Source organism: Protopterus annectens, chromosome 15.part0, assembly GCF_019279795.1.
Source record: "Protopterus annectens isolate FY-2018-M chromosome 15.part0, PAN1.0, whole genome shotgun sequence".
NCBI classification, from domain to species: Eukaryota; Metazoa; Chordata; order Ceratodontiformes; family Protopteridae; genus Protopterus; species Protopterus annectens.
In genome coordinates, this window is record NC_056749.1 from 249,066,664 (window position 1) to 249,079,937 (window position 13,274).

Consider the following 13,274-nt stretch of genomic DNA (forward strand, 5'->3'; position numbering starts at 1 on the left):
GGTTAAAACCACATATTTCAGACACTGAAATTCTTTCTCCAGGCTACAACATAACTCAATCTGACAGACTCAATAAAAAGGGCAGCGGTGTTGAATTAATATACCAAAATTCCCTAAATGTCACTTCTTACTCTAAACCAACCCCTACTTTCCAAAACTTAGAATTTCTCCTAACAATTATTCAAATAAACAACAATAAAAAACTAACTATCGCAGTAGTCTATATCCCCCCAGGCCAAAACATTCCCATTTTAGAGGAATTTCTAACATGGATAAACCTAAACATATCAAATGAAACTATAATCCTAGGAGATACAGATATTAACTGGTGAAACCATACCTCCAACTCCCCAGCCAACAGCATAAATTTACACAGTTTTACTCAGCTTATCAACACTCCCACCCATGGCCTATCTACAAGATCAGAATCTATCTTAGATTGGATATTAGTTACTCACCTGCACAACTACTCTAACTCTGGAACCCTACCCAATATATTAAGTGACCACCTCCCACCCATAGGACCCACCCTCATATAGTCAATACCCACTCCTACAAACCTTCCAGAAATCTCACTGATTTTGACCAAAATAAATTCTCAGGCATTCTAAAAACCCATAACTGACTCCCATTAAACACTCTCCCCCTAGATGAGGCAGTTAATTATTTTAATAAGCTTTTCTTAGATACACTTAACAGCCTAGCCCCCATGCATATCAAGCGAACAAAAGTAAATCGCTCCATGGCTAACAAAAAAGACCAAACAATTCATCCTTCAGGGAGACAAAGCATGGAAAACTTGGCATAAAAACAGAACACAACAAAATTAAATTAACTTTAAACAAGTAAGAAATAGAGCCAAGAAATTAGTAATAAAAGATAAAAAGAACTATTTCTCCTCTAGCCTAACAACCTTACAAAACAATCCTAAGAAATTCTGGAAATCAGTCGCCACCCTTCTTAATCCAGGCACTATAAAGAATCCATCATCCGCACCTGATAAGACCCCCTCAACAAATTTCCCATGACTTTAATACCCACTTCATTACTACCATTCAAAAGTTAATCAAAGACTCTTCAACAAACCCAAACCAACGCACCTAGAATACAAATAATGCCAAACTAACAGACACTACACCACTCATTCCAGACAAAAATTCTAATCCTTCTGCAATTCACCCATTTTCTATTCAACCAGTACCCACATCCCTCATATGTAAACTATTAAAAAAACTCAGACCCTGCTCTCTTTCTGCAGACAACCTTTCCCTAGAATACTTACAACTGGCAGCAAATGCAATTGCACATCCGGTTAGTATTCTTATAAACTGCTCTCTAGCAAAAGGCTATGTTCTATATCTATGGAAAAAATCAATTATTACTCCACTACATAAAGGAGGAAACTCTCATGACCTGTCAAATTATTGCCCCATCTCTATACTTTTTCCATTATCCAAAATCCTTGAAAAGTGTTTTCACACACAATTACTCAAATACCTCATTGATAATAATCTTTTATCTCCCACTCAGCATGGCTTTCGCCCAGAGCACAGCACTGTTACAGGCCTGCTCTCCTTAACTGATACTGTCAACAAAGCCTTAGATACAGGCCATCCTACATCAGTAATCCTATTGGATCTATTTTGACACAGTTTCACATACTACACTTCTGATCCAATTAACAAAACTTGGCTCTACCCCCAAATCTCTTAACTGGTTCACATCATACCTAAATAATAGTCAACGATCCGTAAAGTGGCATAACATCCAATCAGATTATCTGTCAAACAGCATAGGAGTCCCAGAAGGTTCCATTCTGGGTCCATTACTTTTCAACATCTTTATTAATGACCTTCACAAAGTCTCACAACTAGGTAAAATTATCCAATACGCGGATGATTCGACTATAATCTCTACTTCAAACAATTTCTCTGACCTCCTCACAGTTACTCAAAATGCCTTTACAGAAATTGAAACATGGCTAAACAACTCACAACTACTACTAAATGCCAAAAAAAACAAAACTGTTATTATTCTCTTCAAAACCACAATATATAGACTTTAAAATCTACGCTAAAGACAGAACCGAAATATTAATAGTAAAATCAGCCAAACTACTAAGTATTACAATCAATGGCAAACTCACCTTTGAGACACACATTCTCAATGCAATAAAGAAAACACACTTTAAACCTGGCAAACTTTATTGTCATAGATTTTACACGGTCAATAACACGACAACAAAACTGGCAAGCACTTTACTCATCCCTGCCTTACTTTATTTAGTGTCATCTTCACTAACCTTCACTCTTCCCTCAGCAACAAGCTTCAGTCCACTTACTATAAAACAGCCAAATTTGCCTCAGGAAAGCCTAACCGCTCACACCACTGCCATACAATCACTGAACTGAAATGGCTAGACTTCCCAAACTGTCTTTGCTATACCCAACTAATGTTAGACCATAAACTAATTTATAGACCAAATAACTGCCCTGCTCTCTCATCAATATTACAGACTTATATCCCTTCATGCACCCTGAGATCCTCCAATAAATTACTACTAAGTGTAACCAAGCCCAATAAAAGAGGTGGACAATGCTTGTTCTCCCATAGCATTGCTAAAAAAATGGAACTCCTTACCCTCCTATATTACCCAAATAGACTGTATAACGGTAGTGCAGCGGTTAGCATTGCCGCCTCACAGCAAGAGGTTCTCTGGTTCGATCCTTGGCTGGGGAGCCTTCTGTGTAGAGCTGCATGTCCTCCCAGTGGTCGCGTGTGTTTCCTCTGGGTGCTCCGGTTTCCTCCCACATCCCAAAGATATGCTGTAGGTGGATCGGATACTCTAAATTGGCCCTAGGCGTGAGTGCGCGCATGTGTGTGCCTTCCATGGAAGGTTGGATGCCGAGCCGGCAACTCGACACTGTAAAAACTTCACTGCCAATCATAAACAGACAGGTGATCTGCTGTGGTGACCCCTAACCGGGAAAAGCCAGAAGATTGAAGACTGTATAAAGACATATAAAGTATCATTAAAAACCTACTTCCTTTACAATCCAAAATGTCAGTGTGAATCAAACAAACCACCATAAAAACAGCACTACTCCTAACCCAGTTCCATTATTGCTATTACTGATTTCAGCAAGAACTGCCATGTCTTTAATTTTTTTCAGGCAATGCCAAAAGAAACAACTCAAGTTTTTTGTACTACAGTACCAAATGTTATCCAAGCTCTGATTCATACTTATAAGTTTTATATTGCCTATTGTTTTGTCATCTGTTTATAATTTTAATTTTTAATTTCACTTTAATTGTGGAGCTTTTCAACCCAGGCATCCACTGAAAATGGGTTTCTGACCCAGTGGACTTTGTCAGTTAACAAATGTCAATAAATAATAAATAAATAAGCAGTTTCGGAGACCGTGCAAGGAGACAGATGTCAAGTTGTTGGAAGGAGTCCACAGGAAAGCCACAAGAAGGGTGGACAGAGTGGGTCTGAACAAATATGATGAGAAACCATAGAAGCAAATGCTGTTTTCTCTGGAAACCAGAAGTGGGAGGAAACATGGTATGAGCACACAAGACTGTATCAAGGAGATGTGAGGGGAACAATCTAAAGAGGAAGGAAAGGATGAGGGATCCGAGGTAGCAGAATATGATTATCAACTAGCCTCTGGATCTACGGAAAGTACAGTTGTGTACACTTACCATAAATGTAGATGTTTGAGTGTATTTACTGTTGCAGTCATCACACTTGGGTTTATCAGCCTGCAGGTAGCCCTCAGTCAGCCCGAATACCAAAGACTTAGTATTTCTGCATCAGTTGCTGTTGCTTTAGGACTGATGTCAGGTCATCAGGGGTATAAAACAGACAGCCAACACCGTCACATTAGTTTTTCTTGCCCCAAATGTCAGGAGCCCTCCAAATAGGGAGGCTAAGTTATGGTGGAAAAAAAACACCACCTAGTAAAAACTAAATACCAATAGCCCTGTAAAGGGTGAGTAATAGAGATAGAGAATAAGAGAGAGAGAGAGAGAGAGAGACAAGGGGGCTGGAAGGTGGGAAACCAGGACTGCAACAGTGAATACACTTGAACATCTATATTTATGTAAGTGTACACAACTATACTATGTTCTTCGTGTTTCACTGTTGCAGTCATCACACTTGGGTTGATTCCCAAAGCTGAAGAATGGGTGGAGGCAGTCAGGAAGAGTTGGGGCTGGCTAGTATGCCCTGAAGGACTGCTGCTGCAAAACCCACCCTGGATTTGGAAAGGATAGGCAGGTGGTAATGCTTGGTGAAGGTATGAACAGAACTCCAGGTAGCAGCTTCCAGAATGTCCCTGGTAGGGACTCCCCTGAGGAATGCTGTAGAGGTAGAAGTTGCCCTAGTGGAATGCATTCTGACTCGGAGGGGTTGGTTTCCCATGGTGTTTGTAAAAGAAATGGATACAGTGTGCTATCCATTTGGAAATAGTTTGTTTAGATATGGCCTTCCCCTCTGCCCCTGGTGCAAAGCTGACTAGTAAGTGGTCAGATTTCCTGAAGGGCTTAGATGGCAGAGGCATGGATCTTAATGGAAGAGAAGGCAAGGCCTCCGTGGAGTAGATCTGCTAGGTAATCCAAGACTAGAGTTAAGGAGGGCAGTGATGTGTCTGCTCCTTTAGACTGAAACCAGGAACAATACCTTTTCCACTTATCAGCATAGGATTTCCTTGTACTAGGTCTTCTGGCTTCAAGAATGATGTCCAGTACCTGCTTGCTTAGGCTGGTCACTAGGGGAGAATTCATGGAATAAGTCAGGCTGCAAGGTTCAGGGTTTGCAGTTGCGGATGCAAGATCTGTCCCTCCTGCTGAGTGAGAAGGGTTGGGATCTGGGGTAGGTGCCATGGTGGCACAGGTGGCAGGCTGCGCAGTAGGGGTTACCAGTGCTGGCGTGGCCAGTCTGGGGCAATGAGGATTGCCCTTGGTCTGTCCTGTCTTATCTTGAGTAATACACTTGTAAGAAGAGCCAGAGGGGCAAATGCATAGATTGAGAGGTTTACCCATTGGAAGGATAGGGCATCTACTTTCCAGTCCCTGCTGAGAGGTGTCCTGGTGTAGAATTTGCTGATCTGGTGATTGTAGGGGGAGGCAAAAAGGTCCACCTCCAGGATCCCCCATTTCTGAGTTAGCGGGCTGAAAGTGCTTGGGTTTAATTGACACTCGTGTGGGTCTAGGAGATTTCTCCTTAAGTCGTCTGCCAGAAACTTTTGTTTACCTGGCAGGAATTGAGCTTGCAGATGAATATGTATGTCCAAGGCCATGTTCCGCAGTGTCATAGCTAGCCTGCAGAGTAGGTAAGAGTGGGTTCCCCCCTGCTTGTTGATGTACCACATAACTGTGGTGTTATCTCTTTTAATTAGCAGGGGTCCTGGTGAGAGTAGGGATCTGAAAGCTGTCAGAGCATGCTAAACAGCTAGCATCTCTTTCTGGTTGATTTGCAGATGAATTTGACTTAGGCTCCAGTGGTCCTGAATGCACTTGTTGCACAGATGTGCCCCCCAGGCATAGTCTGATGTATCTGTGGTTAGGGTCTGGGTGGCATGGGGTTGTGTAAAGGGAAGCCCCTTGTTGTGGTTGCATGATGCTGCCCACCAAAGAAACTCTGTCCTTAGACAAGGTATGATAGGTAGGATGGTTTCCAGGTCCTGAGAATGTTGGCACCAAAGACTTTTTAAGTACCATTGAAGTTTCCTCATATGCAGTCTGACATATGGAATTAGTAGAATGCAAGAGGCCATGAACCCTAGAGCCTGCAGGATTTTCCTTGTGGATAGCTGGGTTCTGGTGGCCATTTGAGTTAAGTAGCCTGTTAGATAGGCTTGTTTTTCTGGAGTAAGGAATGTCATCTGGGATGCTGTGTTCAAGCTTGCTCCCAGGAATATAATCTTTTGACTGGGGACTAGATATGATTTATTTTTGTTGATAGTGTACCCCAGGGAGGTTAGAAGGTTCTTTACAAATGTCAGGTGCTGCAACAGCTTTTCCTGACTGTCTGCCTGAATCAGGCAATCGTCCAAGTAAGGGTTTATTTGAATCTTTCTCTGTCTGCAATAGGCAATGGCTGGAGCCAGGCATTTTGTGAAGACTCTGGGAGCTGTGGATAAGCCAAAGGGAAGTGCAGAGAAGTGATAATGCATAGATCCTGCCCTGAAACGTAGACATTTCTTGCATGATTCTCTGATAGGGATGTGCAGATAGGCTTCTTTTAGGTCTAGGGTGACTAACCACGCCTCTTTGCACAACATTGGAAGAAGTTGCTGAAGGGTGAGCATTTTGAATTTTGGTACCACCAGGAAGGTGTTTAGAATGAAAAGATCTAGGATTGGGCGCCAAGTGCCCTCTTTTCTGGGTATCACGAAAAGTATGGAGTAAAACCCTTGACCTATTTGTTCTGCAGGAACAGGTTGAATTGCCCTTATGGAGAGCAGGGATTAAACATGGTTTTTCTGCCTCTGCCCACTGGTTTGGAGGGAGGTCTGAGAACCCTTTCAAGGTGTGGAAGTAAAATTTGTACCCCTGGGATACAATGTTGAGGACCCATTGGTTTTTGGTAATGTAGGTCCAGTTTTTTGCATGGTGGGCAAGTTTTCCTCCTAGGGGCACGAGCAATTGGGCAGAGGTGAGAAGTGGAGTTGAGAAGTCATTGTGAATTCTTTCCGTAAGGGGGTGGCTTAGCATTCCCTGTTTTAGAAGTGGAGGTACTCCATTGCTTAGATCTCTGCATACCCTGAGACTGTAATCCGAGGGGTCTGTTTCCCCCGGGTCTAATTTGAGATGGCCTTGAGAGGGCTGGAAAGGACCAATGTTTTGAGGGGCAATGCCTACTGAATCTTGGAGGCTGCACCTGCAAAAAATCTTTGACTATCTGCATAGACTTAGCTTTTTCTTCCATCTTTTTTAGAACCTCTTCTGCTTTGGTACCAAACAAATTGTCCTTATTCAAAGCAGCGTCTAGTAATTTTGATTTGACATGGTCTAGCAAGGTCTGTTCCTTAAGCCAAGCATGCCTTCTCAGTACAGAACCAGTGACTGCTGCCCTGCAAGATGCTTCTAGGGCATCAAACCCACATTGCAAGGTACTTGGTGCAGCTTGCAATAAGCAGTCTATATTCTTCCTGTAATTCTTTATTTTCTGCACAGTCTCTTAGGCTATAAGTTCTTTTGTAATAAGTTCATAGGTAGGTACTAAGCTATCTGCCTTGGCAGCCAGAATGTGTGGCTAATGAGATGTGCTATCTTGGTTCCTGTGATTCTGTCCCCAGGCCACTGAGTAGCATCCCAGCACACAGCTCCCTGTTTCCATCCACTTTTCTGTTTCCCATTCTCTTGAAGAGTCTTGAGAAGAGTGTTAGTTAATGTAGATTGGAATCTTGTTCATTGGAATCTTGTTCCAAAAGCATGGGAGTCTCTAGGACCAGCACATCCTTGCATCCATGTGAGCTATGGATCCCTAGGCGTGTGTTTCGGCTGGGATATGGTTCGGCCGGATTGGATTTTCTTTTGGTGGAGCACATCATCATGACCTTGTATTTCTATGGTGACCTTGTATACCATATTATGTTCCTGTTATTTTTGATTTTGAATGTAATCTATAAATTTTACATATATTTGTCGTGGATTCTATATATATTCTATCCATTTTTTGTCTCCATTCCTCAGCATTCTAGTTCCTCGTTGTTCTATTTCTTCCTTTTTTGTTCTTTCGACGATGGAAGTTGTTGCAATTTTCATCATTGTCAAAGGACTCACTGCTTGAGTTGAGGGTCCACTCACTCACACTACAACCTCAGTACACACACTTTTATCTTTATTTAACATCACCATTTAAGGTACCACCACAAAGGAGAAGCACATGAAGAATTGATTTAGAAACTATTATAGTTGATTGCCCAATACTGCGTATTTACCATACTCGTCCAGGTCTACAGTCACTGTCACTAAGACACCACGCGTGTCACCACAAAGGACACAGAACCACCAGGATAACTAGAACTCTTCACGAAGACTGACCTGATTGCGGCTTTCCAAAGCGTTGACACCGGTCCGGGAGGCGACACGTTGCGAAGAATGTATCTGTAATGGGTGACAAGGGTGAAGGGTGATCGCAATGACGGTGAGCCAATTCAAACGATGGATTTGATTCATGATCGGGAGATAGATCACCTCCTGAGTGTAAGGCATTCCTTGTATAGATCTGACTTTTGCTGCTTTCAGCGTTGCAGAAAAGGTTGGACAGCCAGTATGGTGGAGGACAAAAAAAGTCTTTACAGCCGCTTTGTCCTATGACTGGTGGGAACTTATTACTGAAGAGTAAAAAGTGAGTACCAGAGCTAAGGTAGGCAGAAAGTCCAATATATCATAGTCACAATACAATAAGTATTCCATACAAACAATGAAAGAAAACAAAAATAATAAGTAAATAAAGATGTGAGAGATGTATTTGATGAGCGGTTTTTTATGTGATTTTTTTATATTTTATAAAGGATAAAGAATAACAGTATAAATATAACCATAATAATACATCACAATTGAGGAAGACATATTACAGAGAACAAATTAAAAACTTACCAAGCAAAAAGAACATAAATAAAATTATGGCTATTGCTTGAACACTTATCATAACAATGTGCCACTGTTTAAATTGGTAAATTATTTTAATTATTTATTGCACTGCCAGAAGTGGAAAAAGTGGAAATAAGTTAATAAACTATTTTTTGGATTTGATAATAAAACTACTGATATATGGACATAAGGATGACAAATATAATTGAGATATTGGATTGATTAGACAGCATTCACGGTAACATTACAGCATACGAGTATATGATATGGAAGATGATATATGGAACAATATTTGTGCATGCAGAGGATTGCATGAGAATAATGTGATTAGAATGGATAAAGAAATTAAAAGCGGAGTTTGAGAGGCATACAGAACAGAGAGAGCATACATTTGGCCTAGGCATAAGGATACAGATATACACAAAAGGTATGGTTCCAGAAGAAATGACCTGGAAAAATCCGGCAGGGAAGAAAATTTTCAGGGGGGGAGATACCATCTGGCATGGAGGGATGCCAGAACTTGGCATACACAAACCATGGGTCACACAGCCCGACACAGGTAGAGCCCTTCTTGACGAATCCCACAAGGGTAGGGACAACGTCAGAAGAGAGTTCAACTGATGTACTTGTCCATGATTCCTTCCCTAGAATCATCACCCATGCCGGTTTCAAGGTATTCAACTATTCCACCCTTGATATTAACAACACCTGTGCTCAATTATTAAGCAAGGGTATGAAGTTCATACCACCACAGGGTGGGAAATATTATAGACAGCATAAAAGAAGTCAAGAAATATTGTAGAAAGTTGAATCTGGCTCTTCAGTTTGATAAACAACCTCATGTTGAACACAGGCACATGGGTATAGCAGGGACCACCCTTACGAAAAAAAGTACCTACATTCCTATCCCAAATCCCCATGTGACGAACTTTGAACACCTGGTTTGCAATGATATTTATTGGACATACAACAAGGAAAAGCATCAGAATGGGGATGTTGTAGATAATCTTTCTAGTTTGGAAAGGCAATGTTTATTCGACCTCACCTTGAACAGGGATATCAGAGTCATGAAACCCGACAAGGGAGGGGGAGCTGTGATTTTCTCCACCAAGGACTACGACCAGGAGATTGACAACATTCTTCACAATTCAGGAAATTATGAAAATATCTCCTTAAACCAGGTCAACATTGGACATAAGCGTATAGACCTCATCATAGAGGAATATTTAATCGACAACAGGATCAATAATGAGACCTATTCCTTTTTGAAAGTAGATCATCCAGTTTTAGCAAAGATGGTGGGCATACCCAAGGTACACAAATCCATCAGACAACCTCCCTTTCGTCCCATTGTGTCAGGTTCTAGATCAAAAACCTTCAAAATAGGACAACTGATAGACGGATGGCTTAAAAAGACATACGACAGAATTCTTCATATCATCAAGGATTCATGGAGATTTTTAGGGACCATCAAGAAAGAACTACAGGACACCAATTCCATCTTGTTGACCATAGATGTCGTGGACCTCTTTTCCAGCATTCCCAGGACTGAAGGTTTGAAGTTCACTGACTTCCCTTGGGACAAGGTCAGTCTCCTTTGTGACATGATGTCACTAGTGTTGGATTACAACTATATTTTACATCAAGGGGAATATTTCAGACAGACCAGGGGAGTAGCGATGGGAGCAGCGTGCGCCCCCATCTTTGCGAATCTTGTCATGGCAGAATGGGAATCGGAGTATATTTTCAAAAGTTCTCATTACAGCAACATTGCCTTATATGTCAGATATCTAGACGATATTTTTATCTTGTGGAGGGCATCAGAGGACAAGTTGTTGGAATTCATGACTTTTCTCAATCAAACAGTGGATTTTTTACAATTCACATTTGACTATAGTTACGAAGAAATGTCCTATCTAGATGTTTTATTAACAAAGAACGACAGTGGATTTTTGTCCAAAATCTATAGAAAACCAACATTTTCCAATGATTATGTTCATTACAGCAGCAACCATCCCCCCCATATTTTTAGGAACATAGTCAAAGGTCAATGCATCCGGGTGGCAAGGATGACGTCTAACAAATGTATGGTGGAAACCGAAATGGATATTATCAAGGACATGTTCATCACGAGAGCCTACCCCGTGAAGATGGTGGATGATGTCATCAAATGGGGTAAAAAATATTTTCCTTTGTTAGGTACATTCCAACCAACTATCAAAGAAGATATTCTTAACACATCTGTAGGTAGGGTATGTGTACTAATGTATTCCCCTAAAACATATCTGATTCAAGAGATATTGGACAGACATTGGAAAACTCTGACGATCATAGACAAGGAGCAAATTTTGGGTATTAAACCCAGATGTGTTTTTAAAACAGCTCCCAATCTAAAGAGAATATTACAAAAAGATGGTCACACCAAAACGAAAGGAGATACAGATAAAGGGACCACTAAATGTGGTAACTGCAAACAATGCAAATACATCAACACAAGCAAAATCATCAAGATAGATGATATATGTCACACCACTATCAAATGCAAGAGGGGTAACTGCAAAAGTAAACAGGTGGTCTGATTACATTGGCAAAACTGAGAGACAATTAAACATCAGTATAGAATAGGGAAGTGTGACACTAAGAATGCATTATGCAGGCACATTTTAGACAAAGGTGTTGACCACAGTTTTCTCTTTTCTATCATTGAGCAGGTGGACAACACACCATTTGGAGGTGATTGGAAAACCAAGTTAGCATTATGTGAAAGCAAGTGGCAAATTCTGACTGACTCCACAAGACCACCTGGTCTCAATGATTTTATTAGTATAAAACCATTTTTAGCATTGGAATAACATATTTAGAATTATGTATTACTGTTACTGTCATTAACTAATTTGAAGTGTAAAGTTGTATATTTATGCTTGTTGCATCATGAGAGTTTACCTGTGAATAAAGGATGTCAGATAAGAATAATACAATTTTTAACATATACATTTTTATACATATTGAATTTTCCTTTTATGATAATGTTTTCACTAAATGTATGCTTAGTAGTGATATAGAAGTAGGATTTAGTAGATTAGGATAATAATGGGTTTTGACATCATGTATTTTTAAAAATCTTTTTAAAAAATCTTTTGGCGGTTTTTTACTAATTTATCAATTAAGGAGACAATTATGTATGTATTTAAACCTGTCTTTGGAGACATTATTTGTTCTGATGAAGGCTGGGGACAGCTGAAAGCGCTTAACGTGGATTAAATAAATCAACTTTTGATTTTACACAAGTTTGTCGTGGATTCTATATACTATAGTCGAGATTTTTGTCCTTTATTATCAGCAGGGTTCTATCCTCCTCCATTTAACAGTTCCTGCGTTGTTCTTTTCTGACTTTTGGTGAGCATGTGAAACTGGCAATTCAATGCCCTAATGGCTAGAGTTCCAGAGGTGTATACTTTTTTACCCCATCTGTTTAAAGCTCAGGAATCCCTGTCCGAAGGGGTGGGATTCTTGGTTGTAGTTGCTTTTATACCTTTAGGCCTTTGGGAAATGACCTCTGGGTCAGCAGTAGGATTTTTGAAAAGAAATTTGTGAGAGTCAGGGACTCTGTAGTACCTGTCTGGTTTCCTTGGAGCAGGGGGTAAAGTATCAGGAGTCAGACTGGATTCCATAAAGACATCATCCACAACATCCAGAACAGGAGGGATAGCTAAAGGTCTATGTTGTGGCAAATCTAAAAATTCTTTGAGTCTCTTTTTGGACGGAGGATAATCCTGGCATTTCCAGTGGAAATGCTCTCTTAAAGTATGAAGGGTTTCACCAAAGGAAAAATCCTCTGGAGGGGAAGCAGAGGGAATGGATTCCTCTGCATCTGAATCATCATCAATAGATAAAGGCATGTCTTTATATTCAGAAACATCAGAGTCGTCGGACTCTTGGTCAGTTAAAGCTGCTGGGGACAGGTCTCTTTTTCTCTTAGCAGGGGAAGGCTGGCTTCCCCTAATCAGCATGATCAGGTCTTCTGCCATTTTAAGCATTTGAGATTGTGGCAAGGAAGCTGGTGCTTGAGATTGGGTCGTTGTTTTTTTAGGCGTAGCTCGTACTCTTGGCCTTAGAAACTAGGCAATTTTAGACAAAACTGAAGATGCGAAAGAAGTCGTCGGTTTGTGTTGAATATCGGTAATGCGAAGAACTTCCTCAGAAGCCGATGCCTGCACAGCGGCTCAGGACTCATCCAAGGTAGAGACATCCGCAGGTTCCGTAGTCAAAGAAGAGTATTGCGGTATACTGGACTCCAAATGGGTCTTGGTAGCAGCCTGCAAATCCATCGAAGCAGGCATCAGGGGCTGCAAAAGTGCCTCACTGACTACTGGAGAACTGGAGAACTGGCAACTAGCTTAACAGAAGCGCTGTCGGCAGTTTTGGACCTGTGCGGTCTGTCTCTGTCTTTATCCCTATGTTTTTTCAGAAGATCGGTAGTCGTATGGCTTACCGAAGCCATTTCAGAATACGGAGATCGAGAGCGAAAATATTTAGTGACAATAAGGGCTCGATGATGAATAGTTCGGGTGTTGAACAAAGCACAAAACTGACAGCGAGGAATGCCACGGTCTTAGCCTAAACAGGTGACGCAGTAAGAATGGAAATCTCGGTGTGGTATTTGTTTT